This window comes from Bidens hawaiensis, unplaced genomic scaffold (assembly GCF_021521415.1).
Source record: "Bidens hawaiensis isolate Kalapana, Puna unplaced genomic scaffold, B.hawaiensis_p1.1 tig00010251_1, whole genome shotgun sequence".
Taxonomy (NCBI): Eukaryota; Viridiplantae; Streptophyta; class Magnoliopsida; order Asterales; family Asteraceae; genus Bidens; species Bidens hawaiensis.
The window spans coordinates 703,151-714,330 of NW_027491776.1; positions in this window are offsets into that span (position 1 = coordinate 703,151).

Genomic DNA, 11,180 nt, shown 5'->3' on the forward strand with positions numbered 1-11,180 from the left:
CGTTTCTTAATGGTATTAAGACGCACGCAAGGGAGGAACAATTGTATGACTAACAGCGGATTTTGATCAAGTCAGTAATTTAAATTGTACGAAGTACAGCGGTGATCAAGTTTAATGACTTTGGGTTTGCTCTAGAAAGCGAGTGAAATATTCATGCATATGAATACCCAGATAGTTAAGCCGCATAAAGACTCACAGTGTCCAGAATCATAACGCTTGTTATTTGCTTTATTTGATTTTTGGGTGATCAACAAATATAAGGCTTGAGTATGACTGGTTATTACATTTCTGCCATCCTCACCAAGACTTTTGCTAGAGACTAACACCCCTTTCAATTTGGTGTTTCTTTATGTTTATATCACATACTTTACTCTACTGGGTTGTTTTAAGACCTACCAATGCACCAATGCAATTAAGCACACAGTCTTTTAAGCTTACTTTTTGCTGAACTTGGGGTCAAAATAATCAATGTACTATCATTTTCTCTAGTTGCTTCAAAAACTCAAAATTTTGAGGAGCATAAAAACAAAATAAAGATAAATTTAATCGCCCCAGTTAACTTAAGTTAATAAATAAATGGCTAACCTTCAATTTCCAAGTGAATCATAGGACCAAGACATGCAAGCATGCTTTACAAACTTAAATAACCGACATAATTTTCAGCGAGAAAATAATCTAAAAAACTTTTTGGATTTTCTCTGTACAAACTTTAAAAACACAATATTTTTGTCTTTTTCAAATTTCCCATAAACAAAATAAACTTCACAATCTTTTTGGATTTTCGGATTTTTCTGTACAAAAACATAAATCACATTCTTTTTGGTTTTTCAAAATTTAAAATGTTTTTGATTTTTCTAAATTTTAAAGGAAAAAACTTAAAGAACAGAAATCACAATATTTTTTGGAAATTTTCCTTAATTTTTAATGTTTTTGGATTTTATCTATACAAACGAAAACACATTCTTTTTGTATTTTCTAGATTTCTCCCCCTAAAATCTAAAACATAAAATAAAACTAAATCTATAAAAGCAAAAAAAAAATAATAATAATTATCTTAATTTTAAGATCTCAGCAAGGGTTTTCAATCTATTTAAACCAAGCAAAAAAGTAAAACGTGTTTTATCGAACGCTTTGGTAAATAGATCGGCTTTTTGAAAATCTGTGTGCACTTTCTCAAGATCAATTAATTTCTTTTCATAACAATCCCGTATAAAATGATATCGAATCTCGATATGTTTCGTTTTAGAATGTTGTACGGGATTCTTGGTGATACTTATAGTAGCAGAATTATCAATCAAGATGAGAGTAGTAAGAAACTTCAAACCGTAGTCGCGAAGATGTTGTTGTATCCACAGAACCTGGGAACAGCAACTCGAGGCTGCAACATATTCAGCTTCGGCGGTTGAAGTAGAGACCGTTGTCTGCTTCTTACACTGCCAGGAAACAAGCCGGTTTCCTAAAAATTGATATCCTGCAGTCGTTGATTTGAAGTTGATCTTGCATCCTCCATAATCTGAGTCTGAGTAGGCGGTAAAATCGAAAGTATTATCGTTGGGGTACCATAACCCGATGTCAGGATTTCCCCGTAGATATTGCAAAATACGCTTGATCGCTGCCAGGTGAGTCACTCGGGGACTAGCTTGATACCTAGCACACACACAAACAGCAAACATTATGTCGGGTCGAGAAGCAGTTAAATACATTAGAGAACCAATCATAGCACGATAAAGGGTCGGATCAACAGTATCCTCCAATTCATCCGGTGATAAATTGTGACCCACTGGAAGAGGAGTTGAAGGGATTTTTCCGGCAGTTATCTTGAATCGGCTCAAGACATCGTTCACATATTTATCTGATGAATGAAGATTCCCTTATCAGATTGATGAACCTGCAGCCCTAAAAGGAAATTCATCTCTCCCATCGAGCTCATTTCGAACTTGGTTTGCATGGACTTCTCGAATTCCTTACATAAAGTGTCGTTTGTAGACCCAAATATAATATCATTAACATAAATCTGGACTAGAAGAAGATCATCACCAACAGTTTTATGAAATAAAGTGCAGTCAACAGTTCCTAGTTTGAAGCCATTATCAGTCAGATGGTCGGCGAGCGTGCCGTACCAAGCTCTCAGGGCTTGATGTAGACCATACAGGGCCTTGTTTAAACGGTAAACACGGTCTGGATAATCAGGATCTTCAAAACCAGGTGGTTGTTGAACAAACACTTCCTCATGTAGTTCACCATTGAGAAAAGCACTTTTAACATCCATTTGATAAACCTTGATATTCTTATAAGCAGCATAAGCCAGGAAGATTCGAATCGACTCTAATCTTGCAACTGGAGCATATACCTCAGTATAATCAATACCCTCTTGCTGATGAAAACCTTGCACCACTAGACGTGCTTTGTTTCTGACAATCACCCCTCGATCATCCTTTTTACATTTAAATACCCACTTAGTCGGAATAGCTTTCTTGACTCTAGCAGGTTTGTCTATTAAATCCCACACACCCAATCGTGCAAACTGCTGTAATTCCTCTTGCATAGCTTCTACCCAAGAAGGATCTTCAAGTGCCTTACGAGCTGTCGTTGGCTCAACTTGAGATAGAAAGCAATTGAATTTAGCAATATTCACAATTTCCGAAGAGTGTAAATTAGTGCAAGCACACAATACGTTATTGTCGCTTGACGAAGCAACTTGATGACGTGTACGAACGCCCACATCAAGTTCTCCAATAATATTGTCCTGTGGATGATATCCATGAATCCGAAGAGTAGGATTTTCAGGAACAACAACATTATTAAATAAATTAGTGTAATGTTCACCCAACTCGGAAGATGAAGCATTATCACTATCAAGATCAATAACTTGAATCTCAGCTTGATCATCATCGGAAGAAGTAGAAGCACTATCAATAACAACTGGAGGAACAACTTGAGATTCTTCAGTTGTAGCTTCTGGTTGAACTTCAACTACATTAGAACTTGAAGAGCTTGGAATGTTCAAATGTTCTTCAAAGTATGCTCTAACCAGATCTTCATCGATGTGTTCAGTCGAAGGAATAAAGGAATTAAATAAACTATCGTAATCAAACATCCAGTCTGGACCTTTCCCTTGAGGAGGAGTTGTGTACTTTTGACAGTCCACATGGTACCATTCTTCAACACAGCCAGATGTAAAATTAAATACTCTTTTCTTTGGAGACGCATATCCCAAGAAATATCCTTCGATAGCCTTTTCATCAAATTTACCCGATTCCTTCTTCAACATTGTACACGGACACCCAAATGGTTCCAGGTACTTTAAATTAGGTTTTCTGTTATTTAATATTTCATAGCTTGTCTTCTTGAGTCGTTTTACTGTTAGAACCCGATTAAGTGTATAACAAGCTGTGTTCACTGCTTCATTCCAAAATTGAATAGGAAGCTTTGAATCAGCAAGCATTGTACGTGCAGCTTCAATCAGAGTTCTATTTTTCCTTTCAGCAACACCATTTTGTTGTGGTACATAAGGTGCACTATATTCTCGGTGAATTCCCTTTTGAATACAAAAGAAATCCAAAATAGTGTTTTTGAATTCAGTACCATTATCACTTCGGATTCTCCTCACCTTTTGTTTGTACAGTGATTCGATCTTAGTAATAAGGTTTTGCACCAAAACAGGTGTTTGATCTTTTGAACTCATAAATAACACCCATGAATATCTTGAATAATCATCTGTCACTACAAGACAATACCAGTCTCCAGAAATACTCGCACGATTCACTGGACCAAACAAATCCATATGAAGTCTTTCAAGAGGAGTATTAATGGAATTCAATAACTTAGAAGAATGTGTCTTCTTCTTCTGCTTGCCCTTCTTGCATGCAACACAGTGATCAAATAACTTAAAGTTCTTTAACGAGACACCCTCAACTAAATTATTTGCCATTAAATAATTCATCTTTCTAACATGAATGTGACCCATTCTTCGATGCCATAGAATCGAGTCTTTCTCGGTTGCTTTCGAGACAAAACATGTTTCGATCGATGTTGATATCTTAGAACTCATGTTTAAGACATAAATATCATTTGATCGTGGTGATCGCATGACAACCATGTCCTCGGGAATAATAAAACCCGGTTTCAAGATAAGACACTCTTTGTCAGTAAATATTGTAGTGTACTTTTTATCACAAATCTGCGATACACTCAATAAGTTATGATCAACCTTGTCACAATAATTTACTTTTTCAAATGTAATATGACCATTTGAAACGTCACCCTCTTGTGTGATCATGCCCCCCAGAATTCCCAGCAAACGCTACATAACCCCCTTGAATATTTCTTACGTTGGTCAATAGGTCGAGATTTCCAGTGATATGACGAGAACATCCGCTATCCATGATCCAGTTTTCACCAGAAATGGTCTTGGATGAACCCTACACACAAACAAAAGTGATTAGTTCAAAAAGGCAGCCCAGGCCTCAGTCTTGGGCACCTTTTGGTTTTCTCTTTGATCATTAACTTTAACAGTTTTCAATTGTTGTTCAGCCACTTGTGAATAAGTTACTGGCTTCCTAGACTTTCGTCTTAAATAAGCTGCATGAACAATGTTTGAATTCCTGTTTTGACAAATAGGTTCAGTTGGAATGAATTTAGGTTTCACTTGACCGTGTGTCTCATTGATATGAAACACCTTCCGAGGATTCACATCAGAGAATAAAATATGAGTATCATCAGCAAACAACACTGGTCGTTTCAGAATCTCCTTAACCACTGGAATTGGCTTAGATTTGTCCTTGATAAAAGGATGAAGATTCTGATAGTTTTGTTGATTACAATTTCTCACAACATGACCTTGTTGACCGCATAAAAAACACGTTCGCATGTCCACATGATAATGTTTAGAAGAAATTGGAATAGATGATGCCGATGGTTGATGATGACTCACATTTTTAGTCATGTTCTTAGCAAACTCATCAGATAATTCAGATTTCTTCTTTAAATAAAAATCTAAATTAGAACTATTTGAAAAACTTTTTAGTGTATCTGTTCCAGTTGACTTAACAAAGTTAATCTTCTTAACTTGTTTTAAAAATTGTTTTGCCTTAGTCAATGGATCAGATTGAACTGATGTTTTTGTTTGAGCATACACACGTTCAAGTTCTTGAATTTTTGAAGTTTCATTGACAAAAACACTCTCAATAAGTTCAGGTTTGATAATACTTATTGGAATGTCTTTTTCAGTGAACATTGTGTCCATTCCTTTTAACTTAAAAACTCTAGCAGCAGATGGCTTAGAACTAGAAGGATTAATGAAACGCATTAATTCCTCATCAGAAATTTTCGGTTTAACTGACTTCTTTGCCTTCATAGAGTTCACTTTCTTTAAATTTTCCCTTTTCTCTTGAGATTTGTGTGAACCATACACTGCTTCCTCAAATTCGTGAGGTTCGCACAGAATATGATTAGAACTGGGAATGTTCTTATTCTTGTGTATAATCTCTGGTTCAAACACATCCTCGATAATGACCTCGTCATTGTGTTCAACAAACACCTTTTTGCTTTGGACATGAGATTTTTGAGGAGCAACTTGGGGTTTAACAATTTCAGGTTTAACCACTTTAGGTTTCTCAGAAATCACAGATTCCTTTTGAATCAAATCCTCTTCTTTTCTTGCAAAAGGATTAATTTTATAATCATTATGAAAAGGTGGTGGAATTTCAACAAAACCAATACCTTTCTTAGAATCTTTTTGTTTTCCAGAAACTTCAATAATTTCATTCAATAAAAATGAAGAATTTCAAAATTTACCCAACTTGTTCTTCAACTCAAGAACCTCATTCTCAAGCTCAGTTATCTTATAACGATGTTTCAAAATTTCCTGAAACTTTTGGTCATTAATAGTCATTTTCACAGATAACTCGGCTTTGAGATCATGATTACTTGTCGACAATGCTTCAATCTTTTCTTGAGATTTCATTTGAGACTCAAGAGATTGTCGATAAGTGTCCTTAAGAGAAGCAATTTCTCTTATAAGATTATCATTTTGTTTTTTCAAAGTATCTAACTTAGAGTTGTTAGATTCACAGTCAACACATGATGCTTTAACAAATGAAGTAGAAGAAATAGAATTACTAACCTCATTGATCTTAGCCATGCAAGCAAACATTGATTCAGAAGTCTTGTCGAAAGAATCGTCAGAATCAGATCCAAAATCATTATCTGAAGACATCACACTACCAGTAGCATCTTGACAATCTTCATGTAACCCAAACATAGCTAAATTTGCTTGAACATCATTGCATAGTAGCCGTTGTGACCAATCAGTCCCGTCTGCTAACATTGCTTGTGTTGTAGAAGAAGATGGTTTCTTTTCAGCATCACTTCCTCGTGGTGAAGAAGAATTTTGACTTTGACCACGAGATCCAGTGTATTATTTTCTTGGTTTGTCACATTCCTTCGCGAAATGCCCGAATTCTTGACAATTATAACACTTCACCTTTAATTTGTCAAAACCCAACTTCTTGTTTAACGCTGGAAGATCTTTTCCAGTTCTATGCATGAATCTTTTAACTTTACGAACAATCATGGCCATATTCCATTTCAAATCCATGATCTCTAGATCATCCGGATCTATCTGATCATAATCCTCATCAGTTAGCTCACTTGTGGCAATTTTACTACTTACCAAGTTTTCATATGAGGACATAAATGCCGTCAGAAAAGCAAAGTTTTGCTCAGCTTCCTTCATATTCACACTAGGTGGTGTAGCAAATGGATTGGTACTAGTGGAACTTCCAGAACCACCTGAATTACCAGCAGAGTAGAAACAAACTTTTGGATCATTAAATATAGCAGATTCTTTTTCACTTGCGGCATGCGTTAGAAAAGCAGTGATAGGTGAGATTGTTGAACTGAGAGGCATACTTCCACCATAGAAAGCTGGATCTTGATTTTCTTTGGAAGATTTTTGACACTTAAGATCATATTCTCTAGCTTCGATCTTTTGTAGAAATTCAAGTGCTGTCAAATCTTCATTTAGAAAATAATCATTCTCTTTCAAAACCATGAGAAATGTTGAATAGGAACTAGGAAGCACACTCTTGATAGTGTCAATTTTATCTCTTTCAGAAATTTCCATTTTCATTTTATCCATTTCAGCAATTAAGTGACTAAATCTTGTAGTCATCTCTTCAACTGTTTCTCCTTTCAATAAATTAAAGTTTCGAAATTGAAACTTGAGCATCACTTTCTTACTCTCAGCTGTGTTTCCCATACTTCTCATACGCAGATGTTGAAACAAAGATGCACATCTCTTGATACTTCCAACTTGATGAAAAATATTCTCTGGTAAAGCCATAGTCAAAGAAGAATATGCCTTTATCTCGATTTCTAAAGCTTTCTTCTCTTCTTGTGAGTATTAAGAGACAGCTTTAGGAGTATACCCAATAGTATCATCACCAATCATTGGTGCAACATAAACCTCACCAAGACAATATGAGCAGTCATGATGAACTGAACCCAAATGTGCACGAAACCGAGGTTCCCATTTGGCAAAGTCACTGAACTTCATCAATCTTGGACATTTAGAATGTGAACCTATCTCAGTATCAAGTTGCAACATCTGTTGCATCAACATATTTTGAGACGCCAATGCATACATACCAGCCATATTTGAAAATAAACAAGTGTACAGTTATAGCGAACTACACACTGTGTTTAACGAATCAATAAACAAGGTTGAGCGAACTGTGAATAGTGTAGCGAATTGAATCTTAACGAATCAAGTCTTAACGAATGAGGTGAGTGTGTTAGCGAATCAAAAGTCAACCTAGCGAGTCAACTTAACGAATCACAAATAAAGTTAACGAATCACAAATACAGTTAACGAATCACCCAAATGGCGAAACAGATAACGAATGTGATGAAGGTTTAACGAATCACAAGTCAACTTAACGAATTGACCAAACGAATTGACCAAGTCAACTTAACGAATTGATCACACGAATTGACCAAGTCAACTTAACGAATTGATCACACGAATTGACCAAGTCAACTTAACGAATTGATCACACGAATTGACCAAGTCAACTTAACGAATTACTAAGGAGTGCTTAGCGAATTAAAATAACGAATCAGCTACAGTTGATAGCGAATCAACACTATAGCGAATTATACTATAACGAATCAGGTTGTTACACCCGTTTGTAACAAACTTGATTCCTTTCTGCCACGTGGCAAAAAGTTGTTATGGCACAAATTCCAAGACAAACACGTGTCAAACGAATCAGTTATTTAGTTAACGAACTAGATAACACGAATTAATTAACTTACACGAATCAGTTAGCGAACTGATTAGCGAATGGCAAGAACTGATAGCGAATCAAGTTAAAGACATAGCGAATCACTTGAAACTTTGTAACGAATCGCATTCATCTTCAAATCTTCAAACATTCAAGAACAATTTTCCAGAAATATGAAGATCAAACCAAGAAACTTATCAATTCCAGATCTGTAATACACACTCAATTGTCAACCAAAACTAACAAATAATATACCAAAATGCTCGTAATCGCAAAGCGAATTCAACTCAACACATCTCGTAACCGATTATCACACTACACGAGCCAATTTCAACCAAAACTAATCCCATGTATACGGACTCAAACCGAAAACACAATAAACATCACAAATCCAATCCACAATCCAATTCCACTTATCTAAATACCAAAAATACCTTAACCAAACCAAATTTACTCTAATCCATCCTGATTCAATCCAAATCAACTCAAATCGATTCAAACTCAAATCAAACAGAAAATAAACATGAAAACTATAATAATAACAATCAAACCAAGCGAATTGAGTCCCGAAAGCTCTGATACCACTTGTTTGATCCCGTTTTCACTCGTTCTTCTCAATATCTTATATCTGATCCAGATCTATACGTTAATATTAATTATACGGATCTAACTCTTTAATACCTTAGCTCGATTGTTATTAGTATGTAATCTATATATTATCAATAAGTTTAATCATGAAGCTTGAGAGAGAGATAGAATACTTTAAATCTTTCTGAATAATGTTATTTTTCTCAAAACTTCAACATTTTACAAGTGAACAGTGGTTCACTATTTATAGAAGACGATCCGGTTCGCTAACATCCCCTAGCGAACCAGCATCCCCTTCGTTAAATAAAATAACTTAACGAACCACCCCCTGATTCGTTAACACCCCCTAACGAATCAGGAGGGAATACATTATAAAGTCCTAGTTCGCTAACATTTCTAGCGAACTAGACTTAACCTTAACGAACTAGTCTTAGTTCGCTAACATTCTTAGTGAACTAGACTCAAACATAATGAATTAGTCTAAATAACATTAAATATTACATTAAAATAATCAAATAAACATTAATGATAATTACAAAGACTCTAGACGCAAAACCGTGCACTAACAATTAAATATTTTGCAATTTAATCCAAACTGGCATAAAATTCAATCATTTGTTTAATCATGTTTGAGGTCACATTTTGTTTCTATTTCCAGGCATGTGCTAGGATGGAGGAGGATATACTCATTTTACATACATGGTTAGACCAAAATACACTTATGGAAGAGATTATCGCATTATTCTCTTTCTTGATCTCTAGTCTTCACTCATTTTTTAATTAACAGTGGTGAACTGGTGATCATACTGTGAAGTTAATCGATAGCCAAACTGAGAAGTGTTACAAGGTTTTGAGTGGACACATTCCATGTACATGAGACATCAGGCTCGCCAAAGCAGCAATGTTGGTATGTCTTCAGATGACCCTTTTTTACTAGGCCTGTATACGAACCGTATCTTTAGTAAGTCGTTTGATCAGAAGTTCGTTTATTTAATAAGCAAACAAACATCACAAAAATAAAGGGTCAAATTGGTTTGTCATATTGACGATGCGTGCAAACGAACCAAACTTTCAGTAAACTGTTCGACAAGAAGTTCGTTTATATAATAAGCAAACAAACACGACAAAAATAACGGTTTCATTACTTGCTTCATCATCTATGTCACGCCCCAACATAACGGCGGAACATGCCGGGGCGCGACATAATTTGTATCATAGCTCAAAGACACTAAAAATAACAGTAAGTGTCAATATCTAAATTTAGTTATTCATAAAATCATACACAAATAATTCAAATTAAAAAGAAAAATTTAATACAACATCTAAACTCTATAATTTTTAGCCTAAAGTTCAATCTAAGTTCTTCACTTCAAACCATCTGAAATAACAACTTGCAATATGCGTAAAAATAATTTGTCAACAACACATGTTGTGCGAGTAATTCACTGTTTGGTGTAATAGTAATAATGAGAAATAAACAATTCCTTGCGATAATGTGTATTACATCAATTAATATAAACAAGTATAGGTGTCTTTTCGATCATGCCATTAGATTACGGACATATCTACTAGGACGGCGTATGATCATACTATGAGTATGAGGATAAGGATGAGATACCAACCAACCATAAAAGCAGTAAACACATAATTCATATAGCATTCAACAATTAATCGAGCAATATCACAACCAAGCAAATAATGGAATTGGTTTGAAGTATAATAATACTAATTTTTAATACGCATAATGCCCCCAAAAATAGAGAAAAAAGAGGATGTGATTACTCACCTGAAGTAAGCACGTAAGATGAAAGGTAAAGTGACTTAAGTGAGTGAACCTGAAGAGTTCAGTTCGATTTCAACTAAGTGATCCTAGATTAACAAATCAATTAGGTTCAACATGGAGTTTGACCAAAATGTGAAAATGAGTAACGAAATTGATGATTCAGTTTAAGGTTTATGAGTTTTGTTGATAAAAATTAAGGTCTTGTAAAAGAAATATATTGCACTATAATTCATATTTGTTAGTCATTTTGGTTTTAAATCATTATGTCTTGGATTTTAAATAAAATCTTTGGTCAAGATAATTATTAGTCAATATTAATATGGCCTGTTCGTTTTGAAATGACGCGTTGAAAGTTATAAAAGAGAAGAAAATGATTTAAGCGAGTAGTTCGGTTTTGTTGGACACGAACCCAATGTTGAGTCGAGTTTGTTTTCAACAAATTTAAAATGTACAAATTATGATAAGAGAAAATTTTCAGATTTAGCTATGTTTATGAAAATGTCAAAACTCGAACATAAACC